Source organism: Genypterus blacodes, unplaced genomic scaffold (assembly GCF_046128005.1).
Source record: "Genypterus blacodes isolate CSIRO-AG114 ecotype Tasmania unplaced genomic scaffold, CSIRO-AGI_Gbla_v1 ptg000103l_1, whole genome shotgun sequence".
Taxonomy (NCBI): Eukaryota; Metazoa; Chordata; class Actinopteri; order Ophidiiformes; family Ophidiidae; genus Genypterus; species Genypterus blacodes.
The window spans coordinates 291,293-309,290 of NW_027466907.1; the positions used below are offsets into that span (position 1 = coordinate 291,293).

At 43.7% G+C, this 17,998-nt stretch overlaps 1 protein-coding gene across 2 annotated transcripts in view; it reads right to left on the reverse strand.

The window, feature by feature from the left end:
- The window catches only part of LOC143008350 (plexin-B2-like), a 65,289-nt gene extending 51,195 nt beyond the window's left edge, over positions 1-14,094 (reverse strand). For both annotated transcript variants that reach the window (XM_076160081.1, XM_076160079.1), the window contains exons 1-2: positions 14,039-14,094; positions 1,433-1,484 (exon numbers count right to left, since the gene is read on the reverse strand). The gene's annotated coding sequence lies outside the window, so the exon portion shown is untranslated. The remainder of the gene's footprint in view (positions 1-1,432; positions 1,485-14,038) is intronic.
- Between the last annotated feature and the right edge of the window lie 3,904 nt (positions 14,095-17,998).

The window sequence follows — 17,998 nt, forward strand, 5'->3', positions numbered from 1 at the left end:
AAGCTAACAGTAACAAAGCCGCTAAATACTGTAAGAGAATCAGTAGATAAATCAATTAGCAAAGTAATTGATAGTGACAGCCCTGCACTCAACACATCACTATATGCACCACGCTTCCCATTTCCTCACTTGCTAAATGTATTCTATACTAACACATTCAGCACAAGGTTACATCATTTTTCCCTTGATATTGAAATTCCTCAAAGACGTGAAACAGATCAAACTGCAAAGAATGGAACCTGCACTACCTGCACTGTAGATGATGCACCTGAAATATAGGAGAGAGGGGAATGATGTGACCCTGAGAAAACACATGCACGCACGCGCCCGCACGCACACATGCACGCAGCCTCTTGTATTGAGAAAGCGACAAGCTACAAGCTCCCATGGAAGTCTGAGAAAATGATGCAGTTTATGGGAACAAGAACTATTTAAGAAAAACAGAGGGCGAGCGAGAGAGAGAGAGAGCAGGAGTGAGAGAGCACATGGATGCCAGATAGAAACAGTGATGGATGAAAGACAGACGGGGGAACAGAGGAACGAACTCAGGGATGAATGCGCTCACACACATTCACACACATACACACTAACTCTCTCTCTCTCTCGCTTTCATGCACACACACACACACTGTATGGCCACAGTCTAATGTGATTTGGCAGACTGGGAGCAGACCAGAGGCAGATCATAGAAACCAGTCATTCAAATCAGACGAGCGTTCAAATCAACCTGTCACACTGGCAGCCTCGTCTCAGTCCCGTGTGGCTTTCCGAAAGTTGATAGTTAGACTTTGGGATTGCAAACTTCTAATGCATCATAACAACAATGATCAATACATTTCAAGACTATGAATTCCACACAGAACAAACTGGATTCTTTCATGTGAACGTGACTGATGTGCGAGCCAACATATCGCTGCTCATCTTAACCCTCCTACGAGTGTGTGTGTATGTGCATATATATATATGTGTGTGTGTGTGTGTGTGTGTGTGTGTGTGTGTGTGTGTGTGTGTTCTTTATCAGTTTGGGCTTTATTGGTGTCCTCCACCTGGAATAGTAAAACATTTTGGTGCTTTGCATTCTTGCTCGCTGTCACTTTGCCCTGTAATGGCAACAATATGGATTCTGGAGGAGAAAAGCAATATGTTATGAAAGAGGTGAGCGCGGAGTGACAGCGATCGGCTGATATGTGAGATCAGCGTTAGTGTGAGGGCGGCCAGGTCTCAGCTAGAATTCATTTCTTCAAAACGGCCCGGGGCCTCTAATTAACCCTTTAACCCTGCAACCCCCACCCCAGCTTTATTGCTTTTCTGGAAAATTACGTTACTAGATTTGTTGTAAGTTGCTGTGTCATTTACGCCACAACAAAAGCAAAACATATCTCAGGGTTTTTTGAATAGAAAAGGAAGAAGGAGAACCCGGCGTGGCTCCTACCTGTTCAGTGTTCAGGCCTGTTGATCTGTGATGGAATCAACCACGTCACCACCTGAAAGAAAACACAGAGAAAGTTCATGAGGATGTGAAAATCTAAACCCAGCTGGAGGTTAGAGGACGGGGATGTGATGGCCGTCGCCAGGGAAACGTCTCTCAGGTACTCTGAGAATCAGCCCCAGCCTGAAGGCGACGCTCAAATTTCAGGGTCATAACCAGGTGAGGTGTTCTTCGCTGCCTGTTGGCGTCGCTCTGTCCCTAGAGCGACGCATTTTGAGAACATTTAAACAGTAAAAATCCAGAGCAATTGCTAGAATTGCAGTTCTATACTTTATCTCTTGGAATTGATCAAGTACTTACACACAACCCCGATCTGTTTGTTATTGCTCATATTCTGTTTTAACATTCATACTGTTTTTCTAGTTGAACCAGTAACGACCCAGTTTCCCCTGCCAGCGTCTCATTTCCATTAGATTTTATGACTCGAAATAGAAACAGCAGGAGGATTAAAAGCTTCATGATACTCGATTATATTTTGTCTCTCACCAAACAGGAGCACAACAGAAGCTGTAATAGAGTGGAGCTCATCATCCTCACCGCAGTGACGAAGCCTGAGCTGTTACACCAGTTGTATGGGTGGTCTGGTTACCAGGGCGGGACTCCAACACAATGGATAACGTAGAGAGTATAAAACAAAAGCGGCGGCCTGTAACCATCTAAACTCGGACATGTAGTAAAAAATAACCTCAAAATGCATCTAAACATAAAGAACAAGTATAAAATACAAACCCAACAGACTTTTTGTTTGCTTCAGTTTTGTAAAATTAAAACAAACTGAACAATTTTCACAGTGAAAGTTCCAGCTTGTGTGTTACATGTGATGCTGACTGCCACACTGATCTCCATAGAGCAACAACTATTCAGACGGCGTTGTTACATTTCTACTTCAGCGTTTAAGTGGTTTATATTTCAGCGTAGAGGAAGAACAACAACACCAGTAATTGGTATTGGATCGGCTAATCATAATGACATAATACGTTATTAAAAGGAAGCTGGAGCCTTTGATAAACTGCTTTAAACAAACTGCTTTTGCTCTGCTACAGAAAACTCATATTCACAGGACAGTCATCTAAGAGGACTGATGGGTCTGCTAATGTTAATTAGGCATAATTAATTTTGCAGAAAGAGCCATAAATGCAGTTCTAACCGCCGGTGAGAAAAGCATAACACTGCCTGGAATAATAAGGGGAAGCTGGAGAGCTGCCTGGAGAAGCTCAGAGCTCTTCATCACGGCGTGAATTACACTACAGGCATTTTTACTTCTGAAAATCAGAGTGGAGACTTAGTCTATTCTCGTAAAGATAACATTAACACTTATAAGCACCCAGGCTGTAAAATAAAGGCAGTTTCTCCATGGGAACGATAAAAGAAAAATCAATTACTAGAGTAATCTTCATAATGGGACGGAAAAATGGACAAAACCCCAATGCACGACACACACACACGGCGTCGCAGCTCAGGACGAAATGTTGATGAATAATTCTCCAGTAATCCGTCTGCAGGTACGACCGCTGCGCACTTGATGCTCAGATGAGGCTGCTGCTGCTCCGACACAAACAAAAACGACTCCATGCTGCCTTCAACTTCACGCTGAAACCACTAACAAAGCAGCAAGTGAGGCGAGGCAAAGTGACGTGTGTGTGTGTGTGTGTGTGTGTGTGTGTGTGTGTGTGTGTGTGTGTGTGTGTGATTGTGTGTGTGTGTGTGTGTGTGTGTGTGCACTGAGGGTTGTTTGGCAGCACTTCTAACAATGTTCAGGCCCTCTGTGCTATCCAACACAACAGCCCAGTCTGTCTCGCCTCTATCGCAAAGAACCATATGCTGCTGAAGAGTTGTTTGTTTGTGTGTGTGTGTGAGTGTGTGTGTGTCCATATGCCGTAGCATCTAACATCCAACATCTAAACTTCCAGATGGCGAAACATTGTTGACACGATGTTTCCTTCCATCATCAGGAAGTAGATTGAAAACCGTAAAAACAATGAATATTCACCACCTGGGATTTAGAGTAACGAGTGCAACGTTCTCATGCAAGCTGATCTACAGCTACACACTGACAGTGACATGGAGAGGAGGATAGGAACATACAGTGATACACACAGGTAAATACCAGAGGAGGGAAGAAGCGAAAGAAGAGGAGAAAGTTTGATGAAGATCCATAGACTGTAGAGAAGTGAGTCCATAAGCAAAGGTGAGCACACGGACGCTGTGTCACTAAACGGCCTCATTTCCCTGCTTTGCTCTCTTAAAAAATAAATCATTTTCTACCACCCTGCAGGAAATTATGATAAAGAAAAACACAAACAAGACAAAAATGAAACTTCCATCAATCAAAACAACATTCAAATATAGATAAAAATGCAGCCAAATCAACATTAGTCTGCTGCAGTTTATTTTTGCATATCAGCCAAGACACTGATAGCAATTTATCTGAGATAAGCAATATTGAGGAAATAATCCGATTTGTGCATTACTACACTAACAAAGTCTTATTTTTGCATCATGATATAAAATAAAAATGTATTATTCAGCTGCATACAGAGCAGCACAATGACTCAGGTTGAGGCCATTTTGTTGACCCGTTTGGATGTGAACTATTGAAAAGTGTTTATGTTCAACACAATCAAAACTGTGGATGGTTGAACCAACAACAGAATACGAAGCCTCAGTCTGATTACATAACATACACTGAGTGCATGTGAGAGCAAGACACAGCACACACACACACACACACACACACACACACACAGAGACAAAGAGAGCGAGAGAGAGAGAGAGGGAGAAAGAGTAAGAGAGAGAGAAAGCGAGGGAAATAGAGAGAGACAAAGAGAGTTAGAGAGACAAAGATGGATACGGGGACAGAGAGACAGACGGGGGCTCACAGCAGGTCCAGATTGTGAGCAGGGATGGCCTCTGCTCTATGTCTGACCTCTGCCAGAAACACACACACACACACACACACACACACACACACACACACACACACACACACACACACACACACACACACACACACACACACACACACACACACACACACACACACACACACACACACACACACACACACACACACACACACACACACACACACACACACACACGGAAAGATGGTGAAACAACAGTGGTTATGTGAGACGCTTGGATTTCCTCAGAGAAGGAAGAGGGATGCATGACATAAAGAGGAAAAGAGAGTTTGGAGAAAAAAAGGAAAGAAGGTGAAGTGCGGAAGGAGGAAGACCATAAAGACAGAAAAGAAGAAGAGGAATATGTTGATGATCAAGGGCACAGGCAGAAGGAGCTCATGCACATGTGTTTGTGGGTGAGGCCTTATTTGTGGAGGATTTTGAGCAATTAGGACAGGAAGCAGAAAGCAGAGGAGCTGTTGATTTGCCTTCCCAGTGGAATTAAGTTATGCACCATCAACATACACACACACACAGATAATTCCCACACGGACCCAACAAACGATCTCAGCTGCGAACCATCACATGAGCACACACAAATATACACACACACTTGAAACACGCCCTCGACTTCCTCTTGACCCATTTCCCAAACATCTCTCTTTCTTTTCCTCTCCCTCCCTCTTTCTTTCTCTCTCTCTCTCTCTCTCTCCCTCTCTTCGTCTGTGGAACACAAACCAGAGCTCGTCTGCCTTGTGTCATCAGATTACACACACGCACAAACACACACCCACAAACACATGGGGTCACACGTGGAGTTTGTCCAAAGTGAACTGGTAAAAATGATGGATGAGTTACAGTAAGACTGATAAATGGAACCAATGGTATGTTTTACTTTAAAATGTTTGTAAAATAATTTGGATGTATGATGATTTGTTTGGTTGATTAGCTATCAGTTTTTGGGAGTAAATTCTAGAGATATTATGATCAGAATGGATCATTTTTAGAAGCAGCAGGTGTAATTGGAGGAGTACTTTGCTTTTGGTGCATGTTAATGGTCTGCATAGATTTGGGGGCTTTGGTGGAAATTAGGCTGCAAATTGCTCAAATTATAGGAAATGGAAGTTAAACAAGGAAGCACTCAGAGCGCAAACCGCAACTATTCCCCTCCACGTTGCCAGGATACCAAAACCCACATTTCTGTGTAGATTTGACTTCCATCTTTCACCAGAATAGATGCATAAATAAATAAATCAATTTACAATCACATCATCTCAAACCGTCCCAAAGAGTAAATTGAAATCGATTTAGGCGGTAGAAAAAGTTGAACCCTTTTCCAAAACACATCCAAACCTAGAAAACACAAATCAAATTCCATGACTTTCCCAGGATTCTCACCACCGTAGAGATCCCTCCTAGCAGCCTTCATGGTGAGGAGTTCTGTTAGGTCGGACTGACTGGAAACCTTCACACACGCCATCAATAGACAAACACCGATAGAGTTTCACTACCGCATGTGTTTGTCTAAGTATCTATTCATTCCAAAATCCATACTGGTTGAAACTTTAACCGCAGAGGTTGTGCACCGAGGCTGGCAGTTCGCTCCAAACACTGAAAATTGAGTTTGGCGTGTTCCCACAGGCCAAATTATGGGTCCCCTATGAAAAAAGGAGCCCTGCATTTGGCTTTAATCACCGCGGTGAGCAAAGGCCAAACCTGCAGGAATGGTCCCCAGCCTCGTTCATGAGTTACCGTCACAGCAGTTTTCGGTACTTGGAGCTTTTTGTACAGCCTGGAGGTTTGAAGAAAAAGACACCAGAGGGCAGATGGACCAGCAGCGATAGGCGAGCAAACAATTCCATCACAGAGGGATTGTGGGCATTGTGCCGTTTCCAACATGTCAGTGGTGATGCACTGGAGGCTTTCCCCTCAACTTGTGTGACTGCTGTGTGAAACAAACAATGACCTACGACGTTAAGAGTGACAGGAAAGTGTTTGATAATCACTGAAAGGCTTCAGTTTGTTGCCCACAGTCACAAGAGGGGTCGGGCCACGAAAATGTTTAAAAGGAGGAGTGGCTGTGGGGCGGTGGGGAGGAAATGAAGGGTGGATGGAGTGATGGAGAAGCAAGGGGAGGTAGAGAGCAGCCGAGATTGGAGTTGAGACAGGAGGTGAGGAGTTCAATAGAGCTGCAGCCGTTTGTTTAAGAGCCTGACAGGAAACGTGGAATCGGGCTCATCAGTCTGGACTGATGAAGGCCGCAGAGACGGAACGCTCTGGAATGAAGTGGAGATTAAATGGATCCATGTCGGTGGATGTATTATGTTGTTTACTGACACATTATATAAGTTTGCTGGACACTTTAGAAAAGGAAATAAGACTGTTAGAGGGCATAGGACAGAGAAACCTGTGATACACTGAGTAATAACAATAAATCCACAACCTCTACCTTTCCTCTCTTCACTGTGTAATCTTTACCTCCATTTCCTTCCTCACCTCCTCCCACTTCTACCTCTCTTTATGAAAACTCATTTCCAAGAGTTTTCAAAGTGACACCCTGAGACGAGTGTAATGACATTCCTTTATTTCCCAGGAGAGGGACGAATGAACAACTAACTTGCCTCACATTCGCTTAATCCCACACATTCATAACCAGAAGCGGCTCGCTCCTGTCGCCTTCCGCCGATGAGAGAAACCCATCATGGAGCGCGTTGGGGATTCGGTGCCTTGCTCCAGGGTTGCTCAACAGAAGTTGCTAATCTAGGGAAGAGGGTAATTTATTTGCATGTAATGGAAACACTTGGATATCGCAAAGAAAAATTTGAGCACTTGCTTGAGGTGGATTTGAGGTGCAGCTACATTGTGTGCTACGCTGACAATGGAAACTCGTCTTACCACGGGCCGACGCATACAAGACAAACAGACTCATTCCTGCTCATTTTCACACCTACGGGCAATTAAGAGTCTCCAACCCACCTAACCTGTGTGTCCTTGGAGGTGGGAGGTAATCGGAGAGCCTGGATGGAACCCGAGTGTTCACTTGCATGGCCTAACTGAATCCTACTGAATCTGTATATACTTTAACAGGCACAATTTGACTCGTGACGCGGGTAAATTCACCTACTTCCCTGCCCAACCGCAGCAACAGAGATAAATTTGTGGGTAGCTCTTTTGACATTAGAAAAACTTTGTATAAAATTCCCAAAATATCTCCAGCAGCCCTCAGGAAGCCGCCTCATCTGAACTCTAGACATGTGCAACACAGTCTGGGTGGATGTCTGAGTAGGTAGGGGCACCAGCGTCTGGATCAGGTTAACATGACTGACATTCCTTAGGAAAGAGAAGGTGAGAGCGAGCTCAGTGAATGTCAGCTCTGTCAAAACACGATCCCGAGGGTGCGTCTACAAGGATCAGAGGGATGAGATGTTTACCGTGTTGTACACATGATCCCATGATTTCTATTCCGGTAGAACTGGCATACAAACTCTGTAGACATCCAATACTTCAGTTGTTTCAATGACCTCAATATTACATTGTCTGGTTTATCATACTGTGTCGAGATGTCAAACAAGTTGGTAAGTGACCTGTGAGTACACTGCCCATAGCTCAGCATGGCTAGGAATCCATAGAAGGAGCTTCTGAGACTAAGCTGCATACGGTCCTACATGCAAAGTAAGGGCGCTGCTTTGCATCAATCTCACGGAACAGGACAGTAACAGACGATGCAGGGGCAGGCAAAGGCTCGACGTACATATAAGGATTTCATGCACAGACTCAGGCGGCCAATAATCTACTTTATTACCTATATGAACAGATAGACATAGGAATAATGAGGCACACTTTCAGTTTCCCTCTTCTCCTTGCAGTGAAAGTAAAGTGGGTGTGTACATGAAACTGAGAAATGAACAGATGTTATATTTCACTTGTGAAAACCCTACGGTGGTTCCTTTTCTTGCCGTCCTGTATGTTTTCTTTAGACATTGATTAATGTAAACAGTTAGATTTGTACATCATCTCTAGCTGCTATGTGGACCACAATGTTATACCTTAAATCTTCATTCTTGCCATTACCTCACAGCACAACATGAATATTAATGGTCTCACTGTTAGTTTTCTGTACAAATATTTGTCCAGGAGAGAGACTTTCTGTTCAGTCACCATGCTCTCCGGGCATGTAGTGTTCTCTGTTAAAGGATCTGATTCCTGCCTTCTTACAGACCATAAAATTGGGATTGGCGCAGTGGAAGCGTGACGGTGCTGATGACAGTACGAGCAAACCAGAATGGTTAGTCACACAGCTGCTCCCGCTCGACTTTTCATATTCACAAACGTCTATTTTTAGGAGCGGATGCAACCAAAACACAGGCGGCGCCCCGTGCCGTTACCTTCCCCACCATCTCTGCATGACAACTAACACAGCACAAACATGAAATATTGAAATAATGTCTCAAATATAAACACAAACTTTGGTGGAAAGATGATGTAGCTGTGAAAATAAGAACTTCTCCCTCACTGCAACAGCAAATGAAATGGCAAGCCTGGCTAAGGACATAATGAAAAAGCTATTATCAGCACGAGCTTTCATCAGCGCTGCATTCAGCCATGTTCAATACAAACTGATTCTCTCGTCTCAAGCTGTAGCCGGCTGAGTGCTGAGATATAATAAAGGGGGGCGAGATAAGAAACATAGATTGCAATTCTTTTTCCTTTAAAGAAGAGCATCAGCACATTTATAGACCAGGCAGAGTTTTCTGAAGCAACACACAGACACATAATCCATCGCACAGGCCGACATCATCCACCTGTCACTGTATCAAAGCTTTATTCAAGTATTTAAATGGCGTTTCCATGCATGTACGTTCTCATTATACTTCTTCATTTGCATCCATCAATCTATCAGCACTTCCATCTGTCTGTGTTGTTAGCGATTCCAAGTATATCGTGTTTTTGTCCCCATCTGTACAGTATAGCAACCGTCCTAGCAACGAAGCGGAACGCCAGAGCAACTGCCCTTGTAACTAACCCAGAACTATCTCAAACACCATGGCAACCATGCAGAACACCAAAGCCAACCAGCACAATCACCATAGCAGCCATGTAGAATACCATAATAACAGCTCTGGCAACCACCCAGAAGACCAGAGTAACCAGCCCCAACCACCTACGGCAACGGGCCTAACAACCACCAAGCCAAGCACCAGTTTTTCCTGCATTACAAATATTGCAGATGTCACATTTTTATCTAATTTGTGTTTGTAGTATTTGTTAAAGCTTATGAAACCAAATTGGATCAAATCGGTCTTAATGGCTCAAAGTTATCGGTCAGTCTTTTCCAGCTGTTGCAGACTCTTGTTACACATTCTGTTCCTGGGTCCAGTGCAACCATCCATGAATTCCAATAGATTCATACAGTATTCAACAAAACGCACAGAGTCACATAAATATAAAATATTCAAAGTATATGCCGACATGCGTCGAGTTCTGATGAGGAGGATGGGTTGGAGTTGAGCCCGTGAATTAATGAGCGACACACAGTGTGAAGAGACTGCAAGAGATTGAGACAAGATGGTCACCTTTTGGAGGTTGTCCAGATTTTTCAGGGTTGTTGCAGACCAAAGAGATTTGCAAAGTTTATGACTTTATTACAACCGAATACGTAGAGTTCTTTCCTCCTTTCCAAGGTTATTTTTGAATGTTCGCTTGTATTCGACTTCTCAGTTATTTCTGACCTTCTTGCCCATTCCAGGCTTTTGGGAGGATTACAGGGTCACACACACCTCCGACTCTGTTTCAATCTGAAGGCACTTTTACCCAAAACCATCTGCATTCAACAGGGAACAATTTGGCTTTATTACGCTGTGCAACTTTTAAACCAACTTTCTCACGCTCTCCCTGGCAGAGAGAGCTTCTGATAGTGTCAGGTGTGAAGCTGCGTCGTCGGTGTGACTCCACGTTTTTCTTCCCTCCCCTCAAACTGAAGCCCCTGACAACGTTTTGGCAGCCTCGGCTCTTTTAGGAAAATGATTACACAGCTCTACGATCGCATTCATTTTCTTCAAAATAGCCTACAGACCATAACAGAAGTGCAGTGGCAAGAGGATCCGAGGGAGAAGCTGGTGGACCGTGTGCCATTTCCTATAGACAAGCAAAAATTCATTTTTGGGTAGTGCATTGTATCTGCTGGACCAAAGAAACTCCTATACAACATTTATGCTGATGTCAATCAGATTTCCGGCCTGTAGATTTCTATCCATTGTAAGGGCGTACTGCCACAATACTTAAATCTGGACTCAAGCCTTCGAAAAATGAGGGGATTTATTTTTAATATATAGCAGGAAAAGAACTGTTGACAGTTCCTGTGTCTGCCTGTGTCTGTGTCTGTGTCTGTGTCTGTGTGTGTGTGTGTGTGTGTGTGTGTGTGTGTGTGTGCGCGCGCGCGCGCGACTGCAAGCGGAGTTCATGTTTTTGAGTCAGCCGTCACAGCTGCAGCACCCCTCTGAGACACACAAACACCCACAGACTAACACACACATGCAGATGCAAACACCCTGTAGAAAACAAACCAACGCTTTCCTGCATACTTCCCACAGGAAAGTGGGAGACTATTTGTGTGTGTGTGTGTGTGTGTGTGTGTGTGTGTGTGTGTGTGTGTGTGAGAGAGAGAGATGTGAGATCTTCCATTGGGTTTCTTGTTGTAAATGTGGTTCTTTAAGTTAGCAGGATGGTTCGTTTAACTGCAGCATTCATCAGGTGTTATCAGTTTGTCAATGGAATTTCGGGATGGTAGCTACAGTTTGGGAGGAAAACACAATCTTGTGATTGACGCACCTTGTTTGTGAATAGTTTTGTAATGTGCGCAACAACACGTAGACATCGCGACAGGAAACAGAAACTAGAGTCTTTACAAATGTACAAATGGTGGCGTGTGTTTGGCTTTAGGCGAGAAGCTCATCCACCAGAGTCTCCTTAAAGACTGAAAGAGATAAAAGTTTTCATTGGGGATCATTGAATCAATAAAATAAAAACTGTACGACTTCCAATTTCAATTTTGACTGAAAATTGTCCTGATTCTGTTTAAGAAGTAGGTCAGTTACAGCTGCATTTCATCTGAAGTACATGTTCCCTCCCGTTCCTTAATGAGGCAACATTCACACAGTATTATTGATGTTCGTGTAGCCCTCTCTGCTCACACGGCATCTTACATTCCGTGTCAGATGCACTCAATAAAAACAATCCTGTGTTGTACAAAAGAAGAGTTGCCGTTTCTTCTTTTCTTTCATTTCTCTGCTTGTCAAACTCACCTGTTACTTCCCTTTGTCCTGGCCTCTCCCTCATTCTTTGTGGATGAATGGCAACCTCTTCTCTTCCCCGAAACTTCCATTTAAAGAAAAAGACAAAATCCTTCCACTTTTGTTTGTTTCCAGACAAACAGGACTCGCCGAATGAGACCAAATTCCTCTGTTATGGAAATTACCGCCAGACATCTGCGTTTGAGCGCACCGTTTGGTCCTTCTCGTTCATGGGTGACATACAGACGGCGGACACAATGTCATCAACACCTGCACAATATAATACAATAACAAAATCCAATAAAAAAAAAAACAGACACCCAATAAATCCCGGCTTTTTGTGAAGGCTGCAATCTTTGACACCTTGTCCATGAGGTTTCGATTGAACCCCGAGTTATTTCTGAGGCTGTAAATGGTGACGGTGTTTTATTGAATTCCCTTATTTTGTAAGGCGTTACTGTATTTCACCACGAGCCCACATTCTCATAAATTGCAAACTCACGTCAACAGAAAAATATTACCCAGCTCTGAGCAAAACAGAGCTGCAGCATCCTCCTGAAGAATAATAAAAGCAGCCAGGGACTCAAACCGTTTCAGCATTTCTCTCCAACTCATAAGACTCCACTACAGAATGGCAGACGTGATGGGAATTTAAAACAGTAAGGGCCCTTAAAAACATACAAGACAACACTGCAATTGACTGCACACAGACACGATCGAGTTATACCCAGGACGTAGAACTGGGGAGAAAAGACAGCATAAACAACACCAGACGAGAATGAGACAGGATGGAACCACCTAAATACACCACATTTTGACTATTACTGTCCGACTACTACTATCACTATGACTGTTATTTTCTCTCTGACCTGTGATTGGATAAAGGACAGAGTTAAAACTGTTTTTGTACAACAGGGTATCAACTGCATAGAAGTATGCGCGGATAATTCAGTGAGTTATACCGCCTGATCTATGGAATACAGATCTACTACGGCCATGTAAGTGAACACATAACACACAACAGATACCTCAAATAAAAGGGCCAACTTATAAAACTTTATACATTTAGTAAAGTCAGAGGAGCGTCGGTATAACAGACGGATTATGATTGGAAGAAAAAAGGCGATAAACTTTAGGAGTGGCTCGCAAGAGGCTGAAGGTCGCGATAAGTCCAACTCCTCTTACAGCTGAAGCACTTCCTGTATGAAACAGATTATCAGACTTAACCTTCCTTGGAACCCTTTATCACCCTGACAGGCCCGTACACAACCACACACACATACGGAGAGAGAGAGAGAGAGAGAGAGTGAGGGAGAGAGAGAGCGCAAACCTTCACATAAAAGCAATAATATGTTTGTGTTATGGGGTTAAATTAGGTGACGGCCTTGCATTTGCTTTGTGTTGATACAGCATCTACAGTTTAATGAACTGTTTTTTATGAGAATTTCATACGACTTCGCCTACAGAGGGCAACTTGCCAGTACTATACATTAGCCGGAGAAGTTATTGGTAAAAGCATAATGTAACGCGGCCTTGTTTCTCCATTATTACAAGCGGAAGAAGAGAGCGAGCGAGTGAGGGAGGAGGGGAGGAGAGTAGAGTAGAAAAGAGGAGGCCAGATGAGGAGAGGAGATGGTTCAAGTTTATCCTGCACGTAAACTTTCTTGTGCTAATTTTTCATATCACGCTGATGCCTCGCTCACACACACACTTCAGAGAGGCAACCGTGCAGGTACGTCTGAGGAGTCAGAAGATCAAAGCAAATTATCAAAGTGAATATAGGAAGAACTGAGAGACGACAAACGGCTTCACCGACGGAAACTCAAGCTTAATCATCAGGAAAAGGGAAACAGAAACCAATTTACCAGTTGGAGGAGGGGGAGCTGCTACAAGGAAAAACAACCATTTGCGAATCAAAATCAGAGGAAAAAGCATTCAATCAAAGCACGAGCAGAATCAAACGGAACAATGACAAGTGATGAAGTGGAATTCCTCATGTGGGCCCGAGTGTTTCAATCATACCTCTGTATTAAACAACAACAACAAAAAGAAGAAAGTAGCAATCATGTCGATCGTTAGGTTTATGAGAAAAGACAGTACGAAGAGAAACATTTTAAATCAAAAGAAGATAAGAGAAAGCACGAGAAAAGAAGATGAGACGAGAGGATGCGAGGCGCAACAGGACAGGAAATGGGACGAAATGAAAGAGGAGAGGAGAGACTGAAAAATGCAAGACTCACTACACATTGAAACAGACACAAAAAGAGGCTGAGACCTGAGACAAGAGTAGGGGAAACAAGGAGACAAGAAGAGACAGGAGGAGAGGAGAGGAGGAGAGGTGTGATGGTTTTGCTTACCTGTTCGGTGTTGAGGTCTGTTGAGCTCCAGTGACACCTCGCCGTCCTCGCCTGCACAAAAACAAGATGATCATTATTAGCATATCAAGTAGGTCAGGTCTGAGCTCAACTTCCTGTAAAGGAGGAAACAAATGAAATAAAGAAGGCAGAGGCAAACAAACTTCCTCCAGCAGCCGTGGGAGGAAAGATCCCAGAGCATCAACAGGAGAAAAACGTTTTAAAATAATAATTATCACTATCAGCAAAACAGTTTTTAGCTCCATCATTATCATCCCGTGGGTTTTGTCTGCGCGAGTTTAATCAGCCGAAGGGTCACGCAATCCTCTCGACCCCGCGAAGGCGGTCAATTAGAGCCAAAATATGCTAATGAGCCAAATTGCAGCTGTGAGGTATAAACTGTGATTTCGAGGTTTAATTACGCAGAAACGGGCGAAGAACATCAACAACCAGGAGCCAAACTTTGGAGGAGAGGATGCGCGCACACACACACACACACGCTGTGGGGCGGGGTTCTCCACACACTAATTGCACTCAACGGAAACGCTCAGGCTCAGCCTCTCTGTGACTGAGCCTAATCACACTTGAACGTCCATGAAATCTCGACCAAACTAATCAAGCGCCTAGATTACCAACCATCCAGCCTGGCCTGATAATCAATCACCGATTAAATCAATTATCAACACCTCAGCTTCATGGTAAACAAACAGCACAGAAAATACAGCATCAATTTGATTTACATGTCGATGTTTACAATCCTTCCACTATTTGTCCTCACGACGCCCTGCTTGTTTATCTCCACAACATTCTCTTTGCTACTTCACCTTATGGGGCAACGTCGAAGGTGAAGGCACCTGGAAGTTACTATAGGATAGAGATCCATGACAACATACAGAGGGTTCGGGGTCAAAGGTCAGAGTTACTATAGGATAGAGAGCCATGACAGCATACAGAGGGTTCAGAGTCAAAGGTCACAAGAAAACACTTTGTGAAGCATCAGTAAACAGTGATTTGCATCTCACTAATGAGTCATGATTTCCCTCCACATAGCTCCACAGCTCCTCTCCTCCTAAGGTAGCACACAAGCCAATGACGTAATGTTTGTTTGTTAATTTAGGTTTTATAAGAATCTCGCGAAGACGACCACACACTCAATTAAGTCCATAACAAGCCAGAATATCAAATTGTATAAGCCGCCTTTGCGTTTGTTTATCCATATCATTCCTCCTCTTCCACAGCTGCTACCTCGCCATCAGAGGATGTTCCCGTGTGCTTGGAGAGTGAAGTTAGTCATTACAGGAGAGGGAGGGACGCGGGGCTGCAGGGATTTGACAGCGTTCACTCCTTAATTACCTCGATATTATGCATCCATCCACCCATCTGCCAATCGATGGAGCATTTATCCAGTAAATACAACCTTGTGTAGCGCTGCACTCGTCGTCCTTGAGAGGTAATTAACTCGCTCATATTCAAGAGCACTTACTTCATGTTTACGCCAGTATGTTGTTAGTTTATGGATACGTGACGAGTCATCCTTCGGTCTCTACGCCGAGAGGTTCATGCATTTCCCCCCGCAGAGAGAATCGCACAGACCCAAACGGGGAAAATTGGAGTGGATTGTTGATTTTGTGCTGCATTGGAAAACTGTCACCAAATCAGTGTAAACGACGAGGAGATAAATCTGAGTGTCGGTGGAACCTGTGATTAGAAAAGCTTTTATTTTCCTTTATTAAGTAGTGTTTGATAGAGAGGGGCAGGATGATAGGATGATTGGTTTCTACAGATCTTTACGGGCTCGCTTTGATGTAATGCATCATAAACTGCACCTCCTCAACTCTCCTTTGAAGCTTTGACGATCAAATGATGAATCTAATATGTATAAAACTCAAGGATTTCGACGTGAATTTGCCAATTAAATCTTTCCATAACTTTACCCACAGAACTTCCATGACTGCCGCTCCCCTTCTCCACATAACTCAGAATTCCTCAGCACTTTTTGAAGATGGAGCGGAGTCCACTCGACTTTGGCAGGCAATTGCAGCAAAACAGTAAGGAACGTCAAAAAACTAAAATATGACTTTTGTCCAGCTTGCTCCAAACATTCTATGTGTAAGATTTTGTGACAATTGACTCAAAATTGAGATCCAATAATGACATGACATGTAGGAGAGGTACTGTTTGATTCTATGACCTACAGTCGAACCCAAAAAGTGGCAATCACAGCGCCACCAACAGGTCAACCCGTTCCAGAATTTACGGTGTTCCCCCCTGGATCAGGTCAAACCTGGACGCCAAGTTTCAGTCGCTCAGTAACTTTTCATGCAATCCTGCTGTCAAACTGACGCCACAGACAGACGGACGGACCAAACACAGCTAATAAGATTATACAAGTGACATCTAGTTCCCATCTTTAAAATTCCAGACATTTAGACGACATTAGACCTTGAATTTACAAATGGAGATTCTTTAAGCCATCCTGAAGAACTGGGCAGAACAATGAGCTGGAGTCTGGAAGAGCCTGGTGGCTGGAAATCTAATAAAGCACGGAGTTAACGCCTGCATTCTTGGAATTCCCCCTCCCCTGTGATATTGATGCCTGTATCAAATAACTGTTGCTGAGAGCGAAATATGTGCGTGTGTGTGTGTGTGTGTGTGTGTGTGTGTGTGTGTATGGGAGTGAACAAAACATATACCCTCCACCCGATAAGCTGAGGAAATGCCAGAAAAGAAATGTAATACACACACACCCCAGAAAAAGAGGAGGAAGAGGAGAAAGAGGTGAGACTCAAGACTCAACTCAAGACTGCATGTACAGAACACACACTTTCCCACACACACACACTGCTGCTGACAGATGGTATACGAGCTCAGATTGCTGTGATGTGATCTGTGACTTGATAAGTTCTTGCTGGCTGTGTATTTCATGATAGTTTATTACACTTTAAGTAAAAGTAAATCAGTAAACACATACACACAGAGAGAAGGAGAGAGAGAGAGAGAGGGATGGAGGAGAGGCTTGTAAATCAGTGTTGGTGTGTGGTCCTTATCTTAGAAATGTGAGTGATGAGATGGGGTTGTTACAGTGCAGCAGAGCTTTCTCTCTCTTCAATGCATCGCTCCGGTTGCCAGATTGAGGTGAGAAAAGCATCACAACACAAAATCACAGACATAGACGGGAGGAAGCAGTATTTACACCCTAAAACCCATAACCCACCAAGTCACTGTTAGACCGGCCGGACCTGTTGGCCTGTCCAGATCCAGTCACGTATTCATGGATCTGGTGGATCATGGAAGGGTTCAATCAAAGACATTTTAATGCCTTTAGAAGCCTGATAACCCTCAAATCTAAGATATTTCATCAGGAAACCTACCCACACCTGGATGCACCCACGCACGCCTCAGCAGCTCATCCGTCTGTTTCAGGGGTGAGAAACGGGTCGCACCGCTTCGATCTATATCTGCAGGAGTTGTTAGAGGCAGCGAGTTCTATTCTGGTACGGATCTGTGTGGAGGCTCTGTAGATGTTTTTTCTGGGCTGGAATCTTCTAACTGGAAATTGATCTCCAGAGATGCAATGCGGCTCTGTGAGGCTAATGAAGAGTTTGCAGGTTCTATCGCAGGTTTTTAGCCCAATTTTAGATTTCTTCTGGGAAATAACCTCCTAATTACTTATTTTTTTAAATTCTCTTTCAGGAGAATTTGCCATTTGGAAACTAGTTAAAGCAAAACTATGAGAGTCTGGCAGTGGAATAAACAGTAACGAGTAACTCTGAGGTTCTTTTAATCGCTGTTCTTTCACAGTGAAGAGAGATTTCTGGCCGACAGTCAGTCTGGAACTCTTCTTCACAATCCAGCTGTTACTGTTCAAACTAACCCACTGTGGCTTGGTAAAGGTCACACACACACACACACACACACACACACACACACACACACACACACACACACACACACACACACACA